The following is a 6,349-nucleotide window of genomic DNA, read 5'->3' on the forward strand; positions in this document are numbered from 1 at the left end:
CGGGTTCAAGGTTAGGGTCGTGGCAGCTTAAGACTATATAAAGGGTGATCAGAAGGAAGAGGAAACTAAAGAATTACATCACCCAAGTAAATCAGGAATCTGATTATTGGACCTAGAAATATTATAGAATTTGTACTTGAGAACATGATAGAATCACTCTTAATATCAGATGTTCAAGAAATATAACACAACAACCATAATCTATAATGTTTCTACAAGGAAGCCAGTTAGAAGAAGTACCAACCTCATTAAAAGTCAGTACAAAGCTCCCACCGGATTATGTATGTACCAGAGGTGCGAGTATTATAATAGAGCTTCAAGTTGTGGACGGGAATTACACCTAGGTGGAAGGGAGGTTAGGAAAGAGATAGAAGATACGATGCGAGATTTTAAGGTAAGTAAGGTAAAGGTGAACAACGTACGAGATACTCAAAGACAGAAGATCGTGAATAGTCCATACTTCGGATAGAAGGCTATAAGCACGGGGATCCAATAACCGGGAATGATAGCGGCATCGTCGGCGGCATGTCTTCCAGCCTATAGTTTCTAAGTACTGAGAGATCTAATTAAGAGAGTAGAGAAACGATAGAGACAATGTGATGTCTCGCTTGACGATCCAGAACAACATAAGGAAATCTATAGTGCAAGCAAGTTAAAGGAAGGTTGCAGTAGTATAAATGGATATGTATAGGTCGCAAATTAAAGTATGGTAGAGCGATAAAGTTTTAATGAAACAGGAGTAAGGGTAAGGAAAGGCAAGTGAAAAGGTGACGAGAATGGATAAGTCCTCGGGATTAAGTCCATGGAAACAAAAGAGATAATGGTTTCTCTAAGTTATTGAAAGTTCAGTATAGCCTGAATGAACTCAAAGGAATCTAAGATTAATAGCATTTAGAAAGAATGAAATGCTGACCTGGTAGTAAAATGAAGGTATAATTGTGACGGATAAAGGATGACGTTTGGGCCTCCATTTGAATAATGATTTGAAAAAAAAGAGCGAGAGAAGAGAAGGAGAAAAGGTTTCGCTGACAGCACGAAATTAAGATTACCCCATGAGATGAATCAACAATAGACGGACAAAAGTCACAAAGTATGAGATGAGATTAGGCTATCATTCTAAAAATGAGCAGTGATGAAGGAGCATTAAAGGATATGATATTATACATATAGAATAAGCAACGAGAGTAAGCTAGGATTTGGTAGCAGACCTCAGCAACAATAAATTAAAGTAAGAGTTGTGGCAATAAATTCATACGGATGGCTAAACGGACCTATGCGATTAGATATAGCAATATTCGTGAATTCAACAAAGTACTAAGCGAAGAACTTCAGTATACTCATATATACCCAAAGGGACATCTTATCAAGCTCTACATATGAAGCCTAGAGATTGGGCACACTTACAAGGTCAAAATTGTACATGCTGCATGATGAAAGGTAGCAACAGTTACGAGATTGGAAGGAATTCGACTACAAGTTGTGATGTGAGAAGGAGACCTAAGGGAAAAATGCCCTGGACTTTGGAATTCTTCACAGAACAGGCGCCTAGATGGCAAGGGAAGTTCTAAAGTATTCAAAAAATATAAGTTATGAAAATGATAAGTACATCAGTCAACATTCGAGGACGAATATTCCAAAGGGGGGAATAATGTTACGCCCTGTAGTATTACGTCGATGTTATGCTCTGCAGTATTATATTACGGTGGTATTACGCTTTGCAGTATTATGTTACGACAATGTTGCACCCAATAGTATTACATTACGGTGATGTCACATTTTGCAGTATTAAGTTATGACTATGTTGCACCCTGAAGCATTGTATGTTAAAATTTCATTTTGCAGTTAATCGATGTAAGACTCGGGGATGAGATCATCTTGACGTTAACATATTTACGCTATTTATAGCAAGCAATAAATAAGTGTTATGAAGAATAAGAGGGTGCACGGATTAAAGAAAATGAGTTTCGTTGAAAGTGGTCAATTTGGAATAAAATACAGGTCGAGCGATAATACCCGATAATTATGAACTAGTACCATGCAAGGTACCATACGACCACGGTAGTATAATATATAAAGTATATATGAAGTATTTTAAAAATAAATAGAATTTTAAATAATTTATGGTAATTTTTAAATTATGCGAGTAATTAATTAACTACCGGATAACAGAACATTACCCAATTAACTAATAAGTGAATAAAAACTTAATAATTATCACTTAATCCAAAACATGGCAACTGACCACATAAGGAAGAAGTGACTAAGTGTCACATTTCCTTATGTGGCCATCTAGGAACAAAGACTTAAATGTGTTAGAGACAAGTTATAAGACATGAGTTTCTGAAAATGAAACCTACGTACTTTTCTTTAATAATGGAAAAGGCCAATTCAAATCTTAGTAACAGAAGCTTGAAGCCACTTCAAAAATGTGGAACAAGTTAACCTTCAACTTAAAAATCCATTCTTTGGTTCAATGTTCACAAAAATTTTGAAGCAGAATATTTGGTTTCAAGCAATTTCGTTCCAGGCTTCATCCAACCGTCCAAGTCAAGTTCATTCCAATTTCAAGGAAATCCAGTGTAAATTTCGCAGAAGCAGATTCGTTCAAATAATTTTAGGAATAGATATGTTTAGGCTAAGCTTTTCCTTTATTTTATAAAGAAAAATTTGTATCCCGGAATTTACGTATATTTTGCTAGTCTCGCAAATTACATATATTTTTCTAGTTTTGTAAGTTACCATATTCTTCTTATCGGGACTGCATATTCAGTTGAGTATTTTCTTCTTCCGGTCAAAAGAGCAGAGAGTTTACATATATATAATATTAAAAGTATTTTCATTACTATCGAGCTATAATCGATGGGCAGGCCTATATTGAGCAACCTCTGATCAGATGGTAAGTTATATACCGAACCTACTGTGACGGAGCGCTTATGAGCGAGCCCAAATGGTCGAGATACAGAGCCTAGTATGGCAGAGCGCCTATGAGCGAGCCTACTACGGCATAACAGTTATATATATACCGAGCTTACTGTGGCCGAGCACCTATGAGCGAGCCCAGTTGGTCGAGATAAAGAGCCTAGTATGGCGAGCGCCTATGAGCGAGCCTACTACGGCAGTGACTTTCACCTACTTGCAATTACTATATTATCAGTTCAGTTTCAGCTTTCAGTATATTGCCTTACATACTCGGTACATTATTTCGTACTGATGTCCCTTTTCTGGGGGCACTGCATTTCATGCATGCAGGTTCTGATAGACAGGTCGAGAGCCCTTTAAGTAGGTTATCAGCTCAGTGAAAGATGTTGGTGCACTCCATTTGCTTTGGAATTGCTTGTTTGGTTAGTATGATTTAGACGTGTATTGTTTAGTATGGCGGGACTCTGTCCCGACCTTTATGACATTTATGTAATCTTAGAGGCCGTTAGACATATGTCGTGTACGTGAAAGATTGTACGACCTATGTTTTAAATTTATAAATGATTATATTGGCCTATTATACCCGTATGTCACATGTATATGATGATGTAATAAGAAAGATACGTTACGTTGGTACTCGATTGAGTAAGGTACCGGGTGCCCATCGCGGCCCATCAGTTTGGGTCGTGGCAGTTCATTAATTTTTTTTTCTTTATTTTAATCAGTTTAGAATCAAATACTTCTAGGTTTAATTCTTGTTTAGATAATTAGGATAGTCTAATTTAGTTAATTGTTAGTCACAAGTCCTCGTGGGATCGACATCCGACTTTTAGTCACTTTATTACTTGACAACCGCGTATACTGGTGTGTGCTTTTTTCCGCAATAAATTTTTGGCGCCGTTGTCGGGGACTTAGAAATTAGCTGTTTTTCCAGATTAGACTTTTAGTTTTAGCCTTTTTGTTTTGTATATATTTTTATTTTTATAATAATTTGATTTTTCTCTTAGTGTGTTCATACTTCTCTCAACATGACATTCGGGGATGAAATACCCAGAGGTAAGGTTATCGATGAAGACGCTTGGTTGACGGAACACTTTTATGGCCCGTCTTTTTGGGCTTGTCATGACCTGAACTCTGGGTGGTCTGAATTTGAATATGGGCGTAGAGGTTGGTATTGGGAAGAATATTCACGATTAAGGGAATACGAGGAACGGCGTTTTCTTCTAACAAAATTGGTGAATGACTGGTCTAAGGAGAGAGTTGAACTTGCACAAGAAATTGACATGTTTGGCTTGGCTTGGCGTAACCTAGATGTAGATTTGAGTGCAAAGGTTGATGCATGTAGTGCCCAAAAATTTAATGATGAGTTGGGTGAAGCTGAAAAAAAACTTCTAAACCAAATTAAGGAGCTAAAACGAGAATACCAATCATTAGACCATATTTTTCTTGAGGATGTAAATGTTGGGAAGAGTGTTTTAGAGTCATATGAGGGAGTAGATAATATTATACTTGAAGGCTCTGGTGTATGCAAATATAAGGATATAAATAGTAATACAATTCCAAAGTTGGGGCGTGATGGTCCTAATTCTAAATATTTTTCGACATTGTGTTTGGATGATGACATGGAAATTGAGTCATCTGAGTCTTTGGAGGAGTCAATGGAAGAGGAACGGGCTGCTTACATTCTTGAATTTGTCGTGCCAGAGAGAAAAAATTACATTCCTCATATAAAGGCCGTGAAGTATAGAGTGAAATATTTGTTGCTTGGCCTATTTATTTTTGTATCCCAACCAAAGGAGCACAACCACAGACTGGATACCATGTTAGGGGTACAATTCATAAGTTCGAGGTAGAGGAAGAAAGTGATTCAAGTCGTGCCGCGATTAAATCAAGCGCTTGTTGAGAGGCAACCCAGCTTTATTGCTTTGTTTTATTTTATTTTATTTTTTTATTTTTATTATTTTGTAGTATTTATTTTTGTTTTGTAGGATTATGGGCATAGGAAGCAAAGCCATTGGAAGAGTGCAAAAGCGAGCCAGATAGTTGGTACTAAGTGTGAGGTACCCGAACAAAAGATCATCCTTGGGGGAAGTCTGAGTACCCTGTGAGCTGCTATTGATTCGGCTTTTAGTCTTTCAGGGAGTTTCTTGTCCACCCTTGTTATTTTTGCTTTATTTGTTCATTGAGAACACTGCACTCTTTTAAGTGTGGGGTGGAAGATTCTCTATTCTTTATATAGTATTATATTAGTATATTATTAGTTTCTTATTTTTTTATTCTTAGCTATCTTCTTATTTTTAATAACATAGTTAGTAGAATTAATGGTGTAGTATAGTAGTAGTAGTTTTAGCAGCTTAATTAAAAAAAATAAAGGAAAAAAACAGAAAAAAATCCAAAAAAAATTAAAATTTTATTTTTAGACTTTTCCCGATGATGGATCTCCTAAACAACTTTCTTGAGGGAATAAAGTCTAATCATAAATACAAAAAAAATTGAAAAGTAGAAAAATCCAAAAACATGTTTTTTAGCTTTCTTTAGGTAATAATTACTCCCCGTGATTTTTCTTTGTATCTCGGTTCTTTTTTATGGGATATAGGTTAAACCGGGTAGTAATTTAACTTTTTTAGAGTAGATTAGGAATTTAGAAAATAAGAGGAGGAAGAACGATGAACCTAGGCGCCCTTGACTTGTTTGATAGTAGCATATTTATGCTTTGGCATGTGTAGTATTTTCTCTATGATTTGAAATTATTGATGATGCCTTGCTTAGTTGGAAGCATGTTTTATGAAGCCTATGTCTCATTTACTTGACCATAGTTCACTTTATACTTAATGTTTGATATCTTGTGGCTCCGTAAATACTTGCATTAGTTTGAGAGTCGGAATGGGATCGTCCTTAGTGAGTCATGTGCCATGTGTGGTAAGGTTTTTGTGTAGTCTATGTATCGTACTTGTGTCTAGAACTTGCCCGGTATGTGAGTTGAAGTGAAAATTTAGGTGATGCTTGGTTTGAAAAATGATTTAGGCTTTCTTTGATCTTTTTGAGCTTTATTGCGTATCACAAATAAAATCTATCCCTAGTTAATCCTTTTGAGCCTATAGACTTTATTTGGCACCCACATTACAAGCTTATGCCCTTTTTTTGTTCTTAATTGACATTATTTTGATCCTTTTACCTCTTAAAGCACTTTAATTTAAAAATGAGCGGAAAAAAAAATCTGAAGAAAAAAATGCAGATGAATAAATATCTTGTTTTTTTCTAGTGGGGTGTAAATGACAATAGTGCTCAAAGAAAAAGGGTATATTTTTGGGGGTAATATTTGTCACACCCCCTTTTTCTACCCCCGAAAAGGGTATAGGGGAGTTTTTTCTAATTTAAGTGACAATCGAAATGGGATTATTTATTTCAAATTCAGAGTCGCCACTTGGGA

The sequence above is a fragment of the Nicotiana sylvestris genome, chromosome 2 (assembly GCF_000393655.2).
Source record: "Nicotiana sylvestris chromosome 2, ASM39365v2, whole genome shotgun sequence".
Taxonomy (NCBI): Eukaryota; Viridiplantae; Streptophyta; class Magnoliopsida; order Solanales; family Solanaceae; genus Nicotiana; species Nicotiana sylvestris.